General features: G+C 30.6%; 1 long non-coding RNA gene across 2 annotated transcripts in view; it reads left to right on the top strand.

The window, feature by feature from the left end:
* Positions 1-20287, top strand: part of LOC129960646 (uncharacterized) — a 34377-nt gene that overhangs the window by 2155 nt on the left and 11935 nt on the right. Inside the window, exons 2-4 of one of the 2 annotated variants that reach the window (XR_008783647.1) lie at positions 4659-4771; positions 6328-6430; positions 8330-8421. This is a non-coding gene — a long non-coding RNA (uncharacterized LOC129960646). The remainder of the gene's footprint in view (positions 1-4658; positions 4772-6327; positions 6431-8329; positions 8422-20287) is intronic. The other variant, XR_008783648.1, reaches the window with a different exon arrangement.

The following is a 20287-nucleotide window of genomic DNA, read 5'->3' as shown; positions in this document are numbered from 1 at the left end:
AATTCAGGCCAGAAACACGGAGAATCAGGGTTCATACTTGCAACTCGCCTTTCCTAAAACCAAGATTTTATTCATATCATAAAAGAAACAAGCAAATTCTGCTAATTCCGAATCAAAGCAGCTAATTAGAAAAAAAAAAAAAAAAAAAAGCCGCGAAGATAACTTTTTCAAGGAACTAACAAAGGATAATGCATTTAACAGCCAATAACATTAATCAAGTTTCATGTTACTAATGTAATCGCTGAATTAAGCTGATATATTTTAATTTACTCATTTCTATTCGAGCACAAAAGCAATAAAGTACTTTGCAAAAGTCATCAAATTTGCATTTTGACTTCGAGAGAATCTAAATGCATCTTAATATGCTAATGAGTTTTGAGAGATTTTATTATTGCACTAATTAGGCATGAAAGCAGAAATTAAGCATCGAATGAGTTCCTCCAGTTCAGAGAAAATTATATAATACAGCATAGAATTGTAGTCAAACAGCTTCGGATTTTTTTTCCCCCTTCTTGTCCAGGCGTAGAGTTGTTTATTTTATTGCTCACTAGCCTCGATTGGCGACCAGCTGATTTGGCAGGAATCTTGGTTATGTTTACTTTCAGTTAAATCTTTTATGCATAACTTAATATTCCTGATCCCCCCAAGAAATTATTAGTACAAAAATTGGTACAGACATCAAAGCCGTGTTATTTTAATATACTTGGAATACTTGGTAACTCTCTAACTTGTTACACTCTGTTGATTGTGTAAATAAACCATCTGAATAGAGTCGAATCCTATGACATCATAATGCTATTAAAAATGTAATTGTCCGGATAATCTATCTTTTGACTTTCGCAGTATTGCAGCTTCATTTTCTTATTTTTCATGCAAACTACTCAGATATTAAACAGAATCATTTTTCTAAGCTTGAAACACAAAAATAGAAGAAGATATTTGATGGAGCAATGAAATTCAATGATTTTCAATCAAACAATGAAATTTAATTTTGAAAATAATGCAAAAAATACTTTTTTAAAAATTGGCAAAATCCAAAAAAAATTTGAACGTCAATTAAATTGATATCATTAAAAAGACAATTTTTTAAAATTTAAAATGGTGCAAAATCAGTTTTGTGCAGCAATAATTTCGGGAGTTGACTCGGGAAAAAAGCCAAAATATTGCTTAATTTTTAACTAATTAAAATTATATTTAAAATTTCAAAACAATATCCTCCAAAGTGCACAATCCCAACCTTCAAAATATATTTCTGCCAAATTTGGCAGCTCTTCGCCAAACGGTCTATCCTGTAGGAAGCCAGCACACACACACAGACACACCTTCTCCTTTATTATTGGTAGAGATAATGGACTACAGATTCCAATTTTTCAGATTATGATTGATTGACTTGTGACATTACCATTCAGTTTTGCAATTACACAAGTAGGATTGTTTTCCTTAATGCTGTATTACGCTATGTAGGGGCCCTTAGGAAATGCAAATTTGCCCTTTCCTCTTTCCTTTTTAGAAATTTATGTATTTTTATTGATATAAATATATTACGACAGACCGCAGGATATGCATAAAGGTAATAATCTAGGTGCTTTGCAAAATGTAAAATATTAAATAATCTCATTAAAAAATGCATGCAAAGTTTTAAAGGTTGGTTGTCAAAAAAAAAAAAAAAAAAAAAACTCTCAATACACTCTTAACATAGATTTTAAGGATACTTGCTTTAATTGTCAACTGCCCAGGGTTACCACAATGGTGGGATGCTTGTCTGTCAAAGGAAACTGCCGTTTGTTCGTCAGACTTTAACTCTTCGGGCGTGAAAGTAATTGAAACTTTAAAACTAGATTATTTCCTGTTCGAATTTCAAGTTTTTTAAAAACTTTGATTAGGACCGAATTAAATGTATTTGTCATCCGTTGTGGCTGTATCGCCTTCATCCGGCTAATGGCGTAACAAGATTAGAGAGAGCAAGGTAAATGCCCTGCGTGTCATTACAGCGCGCAAAATTCAGAAATTATTTAGTTGTACTTAGGACAAACATGATATGCTTTAAAACCTTTACCAAGTGTTTCCAAACTTTTAAGCATTATGATCTACTTTTTTAAAAAACTAATCTAAAATGACCCACTTTGTCCTTGGGGCATAAAATTTTTTCACAGACGAACCGCAGATGTTCTCTCTGAAAGAGGTTTTATGGGCAAAAAAAGAACCTTTGCGAAGACAAAGACATTTATTATTAAATGCAGTATTATAAAAGAAATTTCTCGTACATGACTTAATAAAGATTTTAAACCCATATCACACTTTTAGAATTTATAGAAAGATAGATGTGTATTCAAGGTCTTGAAATGACAAAAATTGACCGGTTGGCAATGAACCACAATTTGGGAACTCCTGCTCTCTATTTTTTCGAGATTTTGATGGATTTTCGCGTTTTAGATTTCTATGAGCTCAAAAAACACATTTTTAGAATTATGTCTGCTTGTTTTTGGACACGATGACTCAAAAACACTTTGAACTAGACGGATGAAATTTGGTAAATGTATTTAAGCTCAAATTTGTAGATTTCTGTCAAATGGTGAACGAAATCCATTGAAAAAAAGTCTGTCAGTCTGGTTAATTCAACATTATATCTACAAAGCAAAGAAAGCTAGTTGAAAAATATTTGTTAAATAGATGTAACATTTAATATATGTCATATTTAGAACCAAATTCGTCAAGGGGTTGACCGACTGCAGGTTTAACTTTTGAAAGCATATAAACGCGATAATTCAGAAGTGTAACAACTTAGGTAAATGAAATTTGGTTCACAATTTTAGAATCTAAACTATAGATTTTCATCAAATTTTAAACTACATCTATCAATTGGTTGACCGGCTGATGGTGTGTATTTTTTACGAGTATGTAAATGTGATATCTCAAAAACGTAATGACTTAAATATGTATAATTGTGCATGTGATTATGTGACTTTAATTGTGGCTCTGTGCTCAAGTATGGTTTTAATCGGTTGGAAAACAGGCATCCAAAATACATGTTTAGTTTTCTGGTACTTGTATATTAACCGCATAGCAGAAAATAGTCACTAAAGATCATATGCTATTTTGTATCTATAGTTCGCCAATGGCATGTGGTTAATAATAGACAAGTATATTTATTAGGGAGTAGGCGCGAAAATTTCATAGGAACTCGCGCTCGTTAAAACTTCTAATTTCGATATGCAAGTGTGGGAGAAGTGAGCGCAATTCTTTTTACAACTTGGGAATCAATTCTAGATAGATTTCTTAAACGGAAATAATAAATAGCTTTATAGCTTCATGCTTCTGAAATCTCACCTCATTTGCGACTAGGATCCTTTTTAAATATTTATGACTCAATGGGAGGGTGGGAATCTATACGTAGCCTGCTATCTTTTTAGGGAAGGGGATATAAATTTCGATGAACTTCACAATGTTTTTCATGGCATACATGGAGATGAAATGTCTTTACCTCCATGTTCATATTGATTTGATATAGGCTTTTTCTGAAGCTCGTGACAAAAAATTAGAAATAATAAATTATTTATATTTTCAGAGAGCTTAGAAAAGCAAGAAATGCTCCTAAGTATTTGTAGGAACAGAATAAGCCTCTGTAGGGATCCTTAGGTAACACAAATTTTGTGGGACTCATTTTTCCTTCAAAAACTAAATATTTTTGTTGGTTTTAATTTACTATCTATGTATTTAATTTTTTAGTAATAAATATTACGAAAAACTAAAAGAATGGAACAGTTAATTGCAAATCACCTTTAAGAGAGTAGGTTTCAGAAAATATCACATATAAAAAAATTAGGATTAATATTTAAAGTAATTTTTAAAAAATGGTTAAAAAATTGAAAACTTTATAAAATATTAAAAATTTTGAGATACAAATTCTTTAGGGTTGTTGACTAGTACGCGAGCCAGACAATAAAAAATAATTATCTAAAGTGAGCTTGAAAATATGAAGGGGGAAAATGCCCTGCAATTATATAAATAATACTCTAAAATTTAAAGGTACTTGATTTTAATTTTAGTAAGTTCGAGTACATAGTGCCTTTTAATGAAATGAAAGCACAAAATTTAATTACTTTAAAAAATACCGCAAAAAAACCTCGAAGTTTTGTGCCTCTTCATAATTGGTGGGCCTTTTGGTGGTTGTCTATTTCATAATTCGATTCCGATTCTCTCCTCGGCTTTTCGCATAGTTCCACATTATAGCGAGTTTTGCTCATAGATTCATTGCCAAAAGACGAAAATCGAGAATGCAATTTAAAACAGAACCAAGGGCTTGGAACGATTCGCAACACCATTTGCACAGCTTTTCTATTCCCTAGATATAACTTAAAACGTGAAACAGCCTTATTTTTATCTTGTTTTTGTCGAAAATATAATGGTATTTGAAAATAAAACTAATATGACACTGGTGTATAGTAGAAGAAAAATGTGAACGTATTAAAATTTCGAAGACATGAATTTTATTTATTTATTTCTTGTTTGGATTCTGAAAACCCAGATTTTAACTTTTTTGTATACATTAATCGTTAAAAACTTTTTGTATACATAATCGTTAAAAACTTTTTGTATACATAATCGTTTAACTTTTTTGTATACATTAATTGTGATTTTGATGAATTTTTAAATTTCAGATCTTACTGTATCCGAAAAACACGTTTTTAGAATTACGCCTATCTGTTCATCGCTCTCTCTCCCTGTCTATGAGATAACATAAAAATGCTTGGATCTAGATGGATGAAATTTGGTATGTGGTCTTTGCACTAATTTTGTAAATTTCCATTGAAATTTAAACAAAATTCATATAGAGGACATTTGTCTGTCTGTCCGAATGGATGTAAACAATATAAGGAGTTAGATGAATAGATGACGAAATATAAGGAGTTAGATGAATAGATGACGAAATATAAGGAGTTAGATGAATAGATGACGAAATATAAGGAGTTAGATGAATAAAATTTGGTATGTATTTTTAGTATATGCAGAATGTCAAAGCACATGGGGAAGATCTCTCGCTGGTTTTAATTAAAAATTGATTCTGACGAGTTCGAATGTGTAACGTAAGACTTGTCCGCATCAGATGGGTCTATTTTGATATGTTAGAAGACATATCAAATTAGACCCATTACATGCAAATCAAAATTTACCATATCTGGCTGCATTGCACACCTTCATAAAACTGAGTTCGCCAACAATGCCTCTTATAAAAAGAGAAGGAATGAATATGCAGAGGCCAACACAATCATATTTATTAAAACACTAATATTTCTTCGAGACTCGCTCTCCATTTCACGCTTTTATCTCTCTCAGCAAATGAAATCGTATATCTGAAATAGCAGATTAGCCGCCAAATCATCAAACCCCCTCTATACTTAGCTGTTTCGTCATTTCACTCTGAAATGACTTAATTTTAGTATAATCTAAGACTAGTATGAACTTTAAAAATCATTCTTTAATATTTTCATTGCTTTCATATTTTGAAATACTATACGCATTATATTATAGTCCATCCAGATATATAAAATATAGATAATAACTGCTAAGCATGCATCGTTTCATTTTCAACAGATTACTATTCATCTGTTTCAACATAAAGATAAAATAAATAGGCATTTTAACTATTAAAACAGAATTTTAATGTGGAGTGATCCCCTGTTTACCCTCCCTATCATCCGCTCTGCTGCGTCCCGCAGCCGAGCAATATTCAATCCGCAGCATTGCTTAAGTTAACAACCACACCCCTGAACAGTGCCTGCTCTTTATAAAGCAACGGTCACCAACCTTTATCCCTCCCGTACCACACTGGATTAATCATTTTATTCTCGAGTATCCCCTTATTGTTGTCCCCCCCCACACAACAATCCCTTTGTGCGGAGGTTTTTTTTTTTTTTTTTTTTTTAATACTATTAAAGATTTTGTTTAGCTTCAAAGTCGATCGACTCGAATAAACTTATTGCTGGATTTATTTTTGATTTTGCATTTTAGTCCTTTTTTTTTAAATAATGGTAGTAGTTCTGCGTTCCGACAAAAGAAAACTGCTTTGAATTAATTTTGTATTAAAATAAGGTGTAAGTTAACAATTGCTTATTGAAGCTCTTGCAATGAAATTCTTGAGCATAAGACAGATGTAAATCAAAATTTAACATATCTGTCTGCATTTTGCTCCTTCATAACACCCAATGGCCAACAATGCCCTATAAAGAAGTAAGGGGGAAGAACATGCCAACTTCAACTGAATCATGTTTATAAAAACACTACTATTTCCTCACAAACCGTTCTTATTTCACACTTTTATCCCTCTAGCAAATTGAGGTAGCAAATCAGTCGCCAACTCGTCAAAGCCGTCCTATAATTACTCGTCATTTTACTCAGAAACGTCTTGGTTTTGGTATAATCTGAAACTAAGGTAAGCTTTAAAAATCGTTCTTTAACATTTTCATTACATTTATGTTATGAAATACAATATGCATTATATCATTGTCTATCCAGAAAAAAATGTATTAATAATTACAAAATAAGCATCGTTTCATATTTAACATATTACTGTTTATTTGTTTCAATATCCAGATACAATAAATATACATTTTAAATATTAAAAAATGTACATTTAATGTGGAGTGATCCCCTGTATACCGTCCCTATCATCCGCTCCACCGCTTCCCGCAGTTGAACAATAGCCCAAGTCATAGCATTGCAGCACTGCTTAAGTTAACAACCACACCCCTGAACAATACCTGTTCTCTATGTAGCAGCAGTCCCCAACCTTTATTTCCCCCCGTACAATTGGATTAGTCAATTTATTCTTGAGTATCCCTTTATTGTCGTTCCCCACAATCCCCCCAATTTCTTTCCTCCCCCCTTTTTCTTTCTTTTTTTTCCCCCATAATAATGTTAAAGATTTAAGTTAGCTTAAAAGTCAAACGACACGAATTAATTTAATAACACTTGTCGGATTTATTTTTGATATCGTATTTTATTGCATTTTTTTAAATATATTATTTTTACGTTCCAACAAATGAAAACAACTTTGAATCGTTTCTGTATTAAAATGAAGTGAAAGCTAACAATTGTTCACTGAATCTTTTCAATGAAATCTTGAAATTGTTTCACAGAACCCAATTTTATAAAATTATGTTCAACTAAAGACACTGTCTTCATGTTATTTTAGTCAAATGAATATATCGTAAACGTGTATAGAGCTGCGTTAAACTTACTTTTGATTTTATATTTTATTCCATTTTTTTTGTATTAATAATACTCAAATTACATTATTTATCATTAATCATCATCATTATTATTATGAGTAACTGTAATGTAACTGTAACTCTACATTCCAACAAATGAAAATAGCATCGAATTCATTCGGGATTAATGTGCGCTGAAAGCTAACAGTTACTCATCCTCACTATCAATTATTAAAATAAAAGCAAATTTCGATTGAATCCTTGAGATTGTTCCATGGAGATGAGTATAAAATTAAATTCAAGTGAACATACATATAATCTGACATTTGGAGCTGATTCAAGCTTATTGCAATATTGTTATTAATAAGCGTATAATACATGTATTTCTTCCCACAAGCTCTGTATTCGTGAAAAGTATTAAATGTTATATTGCTCTAACCTTTTGTCTAAGAATTTTTTTTTTCTTTTTCTTTTCATTTTGCACACAAGTGAAGAAAATGAGCTCGGAATGAAACATATTTGTTCGAAATGTTTTCCCAATGAGCCAGAGGCTGAGACATGACGGCCAAATAACTCTCAAAAAGTATTTTTACTAACAACTGTTTTAAAAAAGTCAGTGAGATGTATATGTCCCATTAGTTGTCAAAGGATTAATACTAGTTCATGGGATTCTCCTTCCATGGTGCCCAGTAGACATGTATAACTTTTACTTTTCATATGAACTTGGGGAAACAAGATTTTTATTCAGAACGGTATACTTTTTTTCCCCGTCTCCATCTCTGAATTCTGTGTTACTCATCATTACCGACATAATTTAGCGTACTCCTAATTGGTCCTCTTCACAAACAACCAAAATAATAAAAAAATAATAATATAAAAAACATTTACCAACCATTACCATTTTTTTCACCATTACCAACATTATCTCACATATTCCTAACTGGTCCTCCAAGTATTCTCAGGGCCTCGTTTGTTACAGGCAGAGAACCTATGTTCTTGAAAAGTACCTCTTTCTTTTGCAAGGTTACTGAGAAATTTCACTTATTTCAATTTACATCGAAGAGTTTCATTAAATATTCAATCTAAATTATAAATTTTTATTTCATTTCATTTCTAAATAGTTCGCATCTATTGACTTTCTCAGGATGGTCTTAAGGCTTAGGAGTGGGCCCGCTCCAGTCTACTCTTAGGTCAGTTCAGTGACAATATAAAGGTGCGTGTTTTTTTTTCTTAGCTCAGATTCATTAAAATTTTAAAAAAATTATTCCAAGCACTTCTAGGGAACGTTAATGCACCTTCATAAAAAATTCAAACAGCCCGGTCTTGGGTCCTGGTTAAATTAACCTTCTAGATCACTTTTATTTTTATTTAACCAGTTAACTGTTTGGAAAATGCGTATCTAAATTAGGTCGCAAAAATTGAGCTACATTTACTGCTTATTACTCCTGACGAATAGAAGTATAGAGTTGCAGCGCCTGTGAAATTATTTTAAAATCTTGTTTTTTTTCTTAATCCTGATTTGTTATTTTTCCACAATGCACTCGTTTCATTTTCAACGAACAAATGATTTTAAAAACAAACAAAAACGAAAATGAAGCGATAAATAGGGGATGCACAAGTTAGCTGCTCGGAGATCATTTCCAAAAAGTATCAAAATTTGCTCACTGCGCAACAATAGAAGACGAATTCGGCACACGGCCAACTGAGCCATTCTGTTTTCTTTTGTCCCTCCCTCCCACGCAAGGCTCGTCTCTGCACTCTTAATCCCATCTTCCCCTATTTTTCAATTTATCTATTCTTTAGTTCTGATTTTAGTTCGTGTTGCCCCAATGAAAATTCGTCGCTTTTAATATGCATTCATTTTCTTTTGTTATAATGCTCTCATCGGAAAAATGTAGGTCGATACATTTCTGAAATGCAATCCAAAAAATTACAATTAAAAATCTTGGTTATTTAGAATTAGTAGGTTATTTTGGAATTGTATATTCTTAAGAAATATTTTTGGTAGCACTATTCATTTCTGAACTAACAAGTCACCTGGCACAGAATTATGTTCTGTGAGTTTCCAACTAGACAGCTAGCTAACTAACTTGGGGTAACTAGAATTAAAGGGAGCCGCAAACAGGTGGATTAAAAATAGGCATTTAATCTTCTTGCCAAATAAATAAATTCATGAAAAATACAAATTCTATGAATTATAAAATATTAGGATTGATATATTATCAAGTAAAAATAATCCAATTACTATATGTTTTTAAGTTCAGTTAGTTATTACAGTATTTATAAACACTGGACGTCTTCTAAAATAATATTGTTTACAAACGTGATTGCTGCACTCATAAGTCGTATAAGTACCATATAAATAAAAACAAATTACCACAATAAATATTTACCTAAAAAAATATAAATATGTTGGCAAAATTATATTTACTAATATATTAAAAAAGGTGCCTCATTATGTATACTGCCTAGGCCAGCTGCTAAAGGACTAAATCCCCTTCTGATGTTATCTAATCATATATACATGTACATTGATATGCATTCTGATAAGAGAAACTCTAAATAAAAATTAAAGTAAAAAAGGGCCCATATCTATATATCTATAACTATCTATCTATTTAATATATGGAAAATTTTCAGAGCAATTATGGACTAACTGCCGTTATAACAAGATTCATCAAAATTTTGAAGTAATATTTTTTTATGATTACAGTACATTTTCTTTCTACTCTCCATGAGAAAAATGAAATCAGTGTCTTCTTGTTCACCAATCTTGCCCATGAGAAAAGTGAAATCAGCTTAGAAAACTGCACTTGCACAAAAAGATTTCACTAAAAGTGGACAGTTTACTATTTTCAATATATTTTCTTTAAGTCAAATTTAACGAATGCTTAAATTTATTATTTTATTTTTAACTTTGCTGTTATGGCAAAATTCAACATATAGAAATGGAATAACAAAAATTTTCACCACCCTATAAAGGGTCACAAAAGATAACGGTATAAATCACGAAAACACATAAACATTGCAGCATAATCACATTTCTTATTTGAAATTGTACATGCAATAAAAACTCACAATAAGTAGACACAGTAAATTTTTTTTAAACTTTAGCTTTTCAGAAAAGTTTTCTAATTTTGCAACATTTTCATTGTAAAAAATATTTCTTATTCTTTTAAGCATTTACTGTTGTCCTAAAATCAAACAAAAAGGTAAGAAAATTCTTCTTTTTTTTTTTTGTAAGTTAAAAATTTTTTTAGATCAATTTCAATGATGACAGAACTCTTCCGATGCCGTATAAAAAAAGTGGCATTTTAAAACAAAAACACCAAATACTGAAAAACAAATTAAAATATGTTTTTTAATTTTACCAGCAGATGGCAGCAGGAACATAGAAATCTCGAAAGTGAAAGTAAATGGAAGTGAATTTCCCTCTTGCTCTTCATCGCCTGATGTCCCCCCCTTTTTTTTATCACTCTCCCTCTCTTCTTTTATCATTTAAAGTACTGAAAGTTACGTCTCTCCCAGCAAATGTGTTAGTGTTGTTTGAAAGAAAGAATCAAAGATAAAGTAATGGAAAATTCCTCGCACTTACTATTTCTACTTCTGACAATGAAAATGTTCTACTATTAAAAAAAGAAGAAAAAAAAAAAAAGGAAGTTTATCCTGCAGAAGATTCTGCTCTCATTCCCTTTTTAAAAAAATAAATTATTTGTTATTTGATGCTGATAATTGATTAACTTCTCAAAGCAATAAGAAAAAGAATCGATTTTTCCAATGTTTTTGTTATAAATTTCTGAATTGATATTTGATATCGTTGTTTATTGATATTTGATATCGTTGTTTATTGATATTTGATATCGTTGTTTATTGATATTTGATATCGTTGTTTATTGATATTTGATATCGTTAATGAAGTTGAAAGTCGATGATGGAAAAATAAGAAAGTCGAATGACGGGGGAAAGGAAATAATAATAATAATATCTAATGAAATGGATTTACCAAAAAAAATGTGCGCTACTCTAGACAAATGAAACCTTTAATCAGTGTTGTAATCACAAAATGTATTTAAATTAAACTCGCCACTAACATCAATTATGAATGTACTTCATTTTTTTAGACGAACGATATACTAGGGCATTTTTCTGTGCTTATAATACTAATAATTGATTTTAAAGAATATTATAATTTAGAAACATTGAGATATGTTTATAATTTTTAACACAATACTTTTTTTGTGTAAATTAACAATATTTTGCAAATTATTTAAGACTAGCTGATGTACCACACTTTGCTTGGGATTAAAATACTTCAATTTTTAATATTATTAGTGTAAACACTACTTTTATACAAGGGGTGTTCAAATGAAAAGGTACGAAACGATACTGTGGGTATAAGTGAAATATAGACTTTATTCAAAGTATACACCATAGACCTCAGCACAACGATTCCATTGATTAACTAGCCGAAGGATTCCTTGTTCCCAGAATTCCTGTGGCCGTGACGAAACCCAGTCATTCACAGCGTCCTTGAGTTCGCCGTCCAAGGTCAGCTACTTGTTGAATTCCTCGAGCACAGAAGAACCTTTAATTCCGATGTGTACTGTGAGACACTCCGAAGATTACGCAGGTCCTTCAAGGAAAAAAGGCTGGGGTGTGGTTTTGCTCCATGATAACGCACGTCTTTAGGGTCACATACGCAGAATCGACCAAGTTCAAGTGGGAGCAGCTCAATCATTCGCCTTACAGCCCGGACATGTCGCCATGCGATTTTCATGTGTTTGGTCCCTTGAAAAAACATTTGAAAGGGAAGCGCTTCAACTCGGATGGCGAACTCCAAGACGCTGTGAAGGCCTGGACCTCGTCACGGCCACAGGAATTCTGGCAACAAGGAATCCTTTGGCTCGTTAATCAATGGGATCATTGTCTTCAGGCTTATGGTGTATACTTTGAATAAAGTCTTAATTTATACAAACAGTATTGTTTCGTACCTTTTCATCTGAACACCCCTTGTATAAAATAATATGATACACAAGATCTCTCTTATCGTTTAAAGAGTTTTTTTTTTTTTTTTCCCCTCAATGAATATGAGAACATCAACTGAATCGGACTATTTTATAAACCTCTAATTTTCTAATTGCTAATTTCTATGTAAACTTTCATATATACTTTCTATATAAACGCTCCAAATTTTGTTTTAAAATACCGAAATATGGGTAAAAATGATTAGTATTTTGTGAGAATTAAGTAAATAATTAACTTTTCTATAATAAAAAAAAGCACAAAAGTAAAGCAAACCATTAGTAATTCCTGATATAAATTGTTAGTCACCTGCTTTTTAACTTTCCTTTACTTTAGAGTTCTTAACATAAAATCAATAAAACGCGTATCTAGAATCTACTTTAATATATATATATATATATATATATGTATATATATATATATATATATATATATATATATATATATATATATATATATATATATATATATATATATATATATATATATATATATATGTATATATATATGTATATATATATATATATATATATATATATATATATATATATATATATATATATATATATATATATATATATATATATATATATATATATATATAAATGAAAGTAGAGTTAACTCAGTTTCATCATTATAACATAATATCTATAAATTTTCTTATTTCGATTTCTTATTTCGTCTGTTCAATTATTTATTAAATTTTGAAAAATGAACAAAAGTTGAAGGGAAAATTACACGTAAATGAAATTAATATAATTGAAAAGGTAAAATAGTAAATTAAAGATAGTATAAAAATATTTTTCATTGAGTAATTTGAATAGAAATAACTGCAAGAAAGCAGTAAAATTTCGGCTAATTTCTAATTAATTGAATTTTTAACGGACTGCTACACTTTTAAAAGTTGGCAGAATTCTTTCTCTTGTCTTAACTGATAAGTGTGCAGTTAGTTAAAATCGATCCAGTTGACGTGGAGGCGATATGGAACATAAATACGAGCATACATAGCCATAATAATTTTTATTCACATTAAGTTTATTTATTTTAGTCTTTCTCTTCAACAAATGTATCTGTTATTTCTTAAAAACCCAACGTTCGACCCGATTTTGTAAAAAATATTTTATTATTATTATTATTTTCTTTTTTCGATTGTAAGACAGTAACAGATTCTATGTGCCTGCTTAATTGTAGAGAAGGTAAGTGGCGCATAGTGAAAAATATGATCTTTTCGCCCATGTCGTCATCAGTGATGTAAACGCCAGCATGAGTCACAGAAGTTCGCGTCACTAGATAATTTCTGAAACCGGATGCGATCATTGCGAGGTCGGACGGAAACGAAAGCGGGTGTATTTAAAAAAATTCAGAAAGATAAAATTTTTTCAAAGTCAACGACGATATTATATTAATGATGTGAATATTTGCAAATATATTATAATTTTAATTTAGTAAAAGCACTTCATCTATATCCTGAAAGGATTATATCTATATTTTAGCAGTGACGTAGCAAATGTAAAAAAATTGTCTATGTCATAATATTATTATTTTACACCTTCATCATATTTTGATTTATAAAGTGATATAAACTGTCTAATGTTTCATTTCTATGGTATCTGGAATATCTATGACTCCATCGTGCCCTCCTTTGCTAACATACTGGATCGGGGATGCTTTAAAACCGTTAATTTCTAGTATTTTCCCAGTCCTGCCACTATACATTTGGTTGTTTTATAACTTAAATTATTTATTGTCACATGATTTAGTAGAAACAATTATAATTCTTGAAGAACACTCATCAAATATTTGTGTCGTCCAACTCGTGTAATAAAAATGAGACATCATATATTTGTGATGCCTGGTTCAAGTAAGAAAATCAAAGCTTTACATATACAATGCTAGTTGTGAAAGAATTGAACTATTAAAAAGAGTAGTATTTTGCACTTTCACTAACTTACACAAAACAGTTGTATTTTCAGTCTTTAATGATAATATTTCATAATGATACCAGCGTGAGTATATTATTACTCCTCTATTTTCTCATATACTTATACAAAATAGCGCGTTTTGTGCTTCGTAGTGTACTAAAATAGAACGAGGTGCCTTTGAGGCATATTCTTTTCGATCAATTAGGTACAAAATCTGATAAAGCTTCACAATTTTGTCGACACATTCGCATACCGTTTTTCATTTCTCCAAGTAGATGCGTTTTTGAATGTTTGTGATCACATACTGGCAAATCTACACAACAAGAGACTATCATCCCGTAGACGAATTGCTCCAAAATTTGTCACAGATTTACGATTTCGATCATAAAATCATGTGCCAAATTTCATGAATCTAGCTTGTGGAAATTTTTGAGAGTATGCAACATAATTTCTTTAATTAAGTTTCTCTTCAAATACTTTTAGAGTAGAGTAGTATTTTCAGTCTTTAATAATAATATTTCATAATAATGCAAGCTTGAGTATATTATTACTCCTCTATTTTCTCATATACTTATACAAAATAGCGCATTTTGTGCTTCGTAGTGTAGTAAAATAGAACGCGTTGCCTTTGAGGCATATTCTTTTTGATCAATTAGGTACAAAATCTGATAAAGCTTCACAATTTTGTCGACACGATCACATACCATTTTTTATTTCTGCAAGTAGATGCGTTTTTTAATTTTTCCGATCACATACTTGCAAATCTATACAACAAGAGACTATCACCCCGTAGACGAATTGCTCCAAAATTTGTCACAGATTTACGATTTCGATCATAAAATCATGTGCCAAATTTCATGAATCTAGCTTGTGGAAATTTTTAAGAGTATACAACATCATTTCTTTAATTACGTTTCTCTTCAAATACTTTTAGAGTAGAGTAGTATTTTCAGTCTTTAATAATAATATTTCATAATAATGCAAGCTTGAGTATATTATTACTCCTCTATTTTCTCATATACTTATACAAAATAGCGCATTTTGTGCTTCGTAGTGTAGTAAAATAGAACGCGTTGCCTTTGAGGCATATTCTTTTTGATCAATTAGGTACAAAATCTGATAAAGCTTCACAATTTTGTCGACACGATCACATACCATTTTTCATTTCTGCAAGTAGATGCGTTTTTTAATTTTTCCGATCACATACTTGCAAATCTATACAACAAGAGACTATCACCCCGTAGACGAATTGCTCCAAAATTTGTCACAGATTTACGATTTTGATCATAAAATCATGTGCCAAATTTCATGAATCTAGCTTGTGGAAATTTTTAAGAGTATGCAACATAATTTCTTTAATTAAGTTTCTCTTCAAATACTTTTAGAGTAGAGTAGTATTTTCAGTCTTTAATAATAATATTTCATAATAATGCAAGCTTGAGTATATTATTACTCCTCTATTTTCTCATATACTTATACAAAATAGCGCATTTTGTGCTTCGTAGTGTAGTAAAATAGAACGCGTTGCCTTTGAGGCATATTCTTTTTGATCAATTAGGTACAAAATCTGATAAAGCTTCACAATTTTGTCGACACGATCACATACCATTTTTTATTTCTGCAAGTAGATGCGTTTTTTAATTTTTCCGATCACATACTTGCAAATCTATACAACAAGAGACTATCACCCCGTAGACGAATTGCTCCAAAATTTGTCACAGATTTACGATTTCGATCATAAAATCATGTGCCAAATTTCATGAATCTAGCTTGTGGAAATTTTTAAGAGTATGCAACATAATTTCTTTAATTAAGTTTCTCTTCAAATACTTTTAGAGTAGAGTAGTATTTTCAGTCTTTAATAATAATATTTCATAATAATGCAAGCTTGAGTATATTATTACTCCTCTATTTTCTCATATACTTATACAAAATAGCGCATTTTGTGCTTCGTAGTGTAGTAAAATAGAACGCGTTGCCTTTGAGGCATATTCTTTTTGATCAATTAGGTACAAAATCTGATAAAGCTTCACAATTTTGTCGACACGATCACATACCATTTTTTATTTCTGCAAGTAGATGCGTTTTTTAATTTTTCCGATCACATACTTGCAAATCTATACAACAAGAGACTATCACCCCGTAGACGAATTGCTCCAAAATTTGTCACAGATTTACGATTTTGATCATAAAATCATGTGCCAAATTTCATGAATCTAGCTTGTGGAAATTTTTAAGAGTATGCAACATAATTTCTTTAATTAAGTTTCTCTTCAAATACTTTTAGAGTAGAGTAGTATTTTCAGTCTTTAATAATAATATTTCATAATAATGCAAGCTTGAGTATATTATTACTCCTCTATTTTCTCATATACTTATACAAAATAGCGCATTTTGTGCTTCGTAGTGTAGTAAAATAGAACGCGTTGCCTTTGAGGCATATTCTTTTTGATCAATTAGGTACAAAATCTGATAAAGCTTCACAATTTTGTCGACACGATCACATACCATTTTTTATTTCTGCAAGTAGATGCGTTTTTTAATTTTTCCGATCACATACTTGCAAATCTATACAACAAGAGACTATCACCCCGTAGACGAATTGCTCCAAAATTTGTCACAGATTTACGATTTCGATCATAAAATCATGTGCCAAATTTCATGAATCTAGCTTGTGGAAATTTTTAAGAGTATGCAACATAATTTCTTTAATTAAGTTTCTCTTCAAATACTTTTAGAGTAGAGTAGTATTTTCAGTCTTTAATAATAATATTTCATAATAATGCAAGCTTGAGTATATTATTACTCCTCTATTTTCTCATATACTTATACAAAATAGCGCATTTTGTGCTTCGTAGTGTAGTAAAATAGAACGCGTTGCCTTTGAGGCATATTCTTTTTGATCAATTAGGTACAAAATCTGATAAAGCTTCACAATTTTGTCGACACGATCACATACCATTTTTTATTTCTGCAAGTAGATGCGTTTTTTAATTTTTCCGATCACATACTTGCAAATCTATACAACAAGAGACTATCACCCCGTAGACGAATTGCTCCAAAATTTGTCACAGATTTACGATTTCGATCATAAAATCATGTGCCAAATTTCATGAATCTAGCTTGTGGAAATTTTTAAGAGTATACAACATCATTTCTTTAATTACGTTTCTCTTCAAATACTTTTAGAGTAGAGTAGTATTTTCAGTCTTTAATAATAATATTTCATAATAATGCAAGCTTGAGTATATTATTACTCCTCTATTTTCTCATATACTTATACAAAATAGCGCATTTTGTGCTTCGTAGTGTAGTAAAATAGAACGCGTTGCCTTTGAGGCATATTCTTTTTGATCAATTAGGTACAAAATCTGATAAAGCTTCACAATTTTGTCGACACGATCACATACCATTTTTTATTTCTGCAAATAGATGCGTTTTTTAATTTTTCCGATCACATACTTGCAAATCTATACAACAAGAGACTATCACCCCGTAGACGAATTGCTCCAAAATTTGTCACAGATTTACGATTTTGATCATAAAATCATGTGCCAAATTTCATGAATCTAGCTTGTGGAAATTTTTAAGAGTATGCAACATAATTTCTTTAATTAAGTTTCTCTTCAAATACTTTTAGAGTAGAGTAGTATTTTCAGTCTTTAATAATAATATTTCATAATAATGCAAGCTTGAGTATATTATTACTCCTCTATTTTCTCATATACTTATACAAAATAGCGCATTTTGTGCTTCGTAGTGTAGTAAAATAGAACGCGTTGCCTTTGAGGCATATTCTTTTTGATCAATTAGGTACAAAATCTGATAAAGCTTCACAATTTTGTCGACACGATCACATACCATTTTTTATTTCTGCAAGTAGATGCGTTTTTTAATTTTTCCGATCACATACTTGCAAATCTATACAACAAGAGACTATCACCCCGTAGACGAATTGCTCCAAAATTTGTCACAGATTTACGATTTTGATCATAAAATCATGTGCCAAATTTCATGAATCTAGCTTGTGGAAATTTTTAAGAGTATGCAACATAATTTCTTTAATTAAGTTTCTCTTCAAATACTTTTAGAGTAGAGTAGTATTTTCAGTCTTTAATAATAATATTTCATAATAATGCAAGCTTGAGTATATTATTACTCCTCTATTTTCTCATATACTTATACAAAATAGCGCATTTTGTGCTTCGTAGTGTAGTAAAATAGAACGCGTTGCCTTTGAGGCATATTCTTTTTGATCAATTAGGTACAAAATCTGATAAAGCTTCACAATTTTGTCGACACGATCACATACCATTTTTTATTTCTGCAAGTAGATGCGTTTTTTAATTTTTCCGATCACATACTTGCAAATCTATACAACAAGAGACTATCACCCCGTAGACGAATTGCTCCAAAATTTGTCACAGATTTACGATTTTGATCATAAAATCATGTGCCAAATTTCATGAATCTAGCTTGTGGAAATTTTTAAGAGTATGCAACATAATTTCTTTAATTAAGTTTCTCTTCAAATACTTTTAGAGTAGAGTAGTATTTTCAGTCTTTAATAATAATATTTCATAATAATGCAAGCTTGAGTATATTATTACTCCTCTATTTTCTCATATACTTATACAAAATAGCGCATTTTGTGCTTCGTAGTGTAGTAAAATAGAACGCGTTGCCTTTGAGGCATATTCTTTTTGATCAATTAGGTACAAAATCTGATAAAGCTTCACAATTTTGTCGACACGATCACATACCATTTTTTATTTCTGCAAGTAGATGCGTTTTTTAATTTTTCCGATCACATACTTGCAAATCTATACAACAAGAGACTATCACCCCGTAGACGAATTGCTCCAAAATTTGTCACAGATTTACGATTTTGATCATAAAATCATGTGCCAAATTTCATGAATCTAGCTTGTGGAAATTTTTAAGAGTATGCAACATAATTTCTTTAATTAAGTTTCTCTTCAAATACTTTTAGAGTAGAGTAGTATTTTCAGTCTTTAATAATAATATTTCATAATAATGCAAGCTTGAGTATATTATTACTCCTCTATTTTCTCATATACTTATACAAAATAGCGCATTTTGTGCTTCGTAGTGTAGTAAAATAGAACGCGTTGCCTTTGAGGCATATTCTTTTTGATCAATTAGGTACAAAATCTGATAAAGCTTCACAATTTTGTCGACACGATCACATACCATTTTTTATTTCTGCAAGTAGATGCGTTTTTTAATTTTTCCGATCACATACTTGCAAATCTATACAACAAGAGACTATCACCCCGTAGACGAATTGCTCCAAAATTTGTCACAGATTTACGATTTCGATCATAAAATCATGTGCCAAATTTCATGAATCTAGCTTGTGGAAATTTTTAAGAGTATGCAACATAATTTCTTTAATTAAGTTTCTCTTCAAATACTTTTAGAGTAGAGTAGTATTTTCAGTCTTTAATAATAATATTTCATAATAATGCAAGCTTGAGTATATTATTACTCCTCTATTTTCTCATATACTTATACAAAATAGCGCATTTTGTGCTTCGTAGTGTAGTAAAATAGAACGCGTTGCCTTTGAGGCATATTCTTTTTGATCAATTAGGTACAAAATCTGATAAAGCTTCACAATTTTGTCGACACGATCACATACCATTTTTTATTTCTGCAAGTAGATGCGTTTTTTAATTTTTCCGATCACATACTTGCAAATCTATACAACAAGAGACTATCACCCCGTAGACGAATTGCTCCAAAATTTGTCACAGATTTACGATTTCGATCATAAAATCATGTGCCAAATTTCATGAATCTAGCTTGTGGAAATTTTTAAGAGTATACAACATCATTTCTTTAATTACGTTTCTCTTCAAATACTTTTAGAGTAGAGTAGTATTTTCAGTCTTTAATAATAATATTTCATAATAATGCAAGCTTGAGTATATTATTACTCCTCTATTTTCTCATATACTTATACAAAATAGCGCATTTTGTGCTTCGTAGTGTAGTAAAATAGAACGCGTTGCCTTTGAGGCATATTCTTTTTGATCAATTAGGTACAAAATCTGATAAAGCTTCACAATTTTGTCGACACGATCACATACCATTTTTTATTTCTGCAAA

Source organism: Argiope bruennichi, chromosome X2 (genome assembly GCF_947563725.1).
Source record: "Argiope bruennichi chromosome X2, qqArgBrue1.1, whole genome shotgun sequence".
In the NCBI taxonomy this organism is placed as follows: Eukaryota; Metazoa; Arthropoda; class Arachnida; order Araneae; family Araneidae; genus Argiope; species Argiope bruennichi.
Note: the sequence above shows the minus strand (reverse complement) of the source record. Positions and strands in the feature narration are given on the sequence as shown.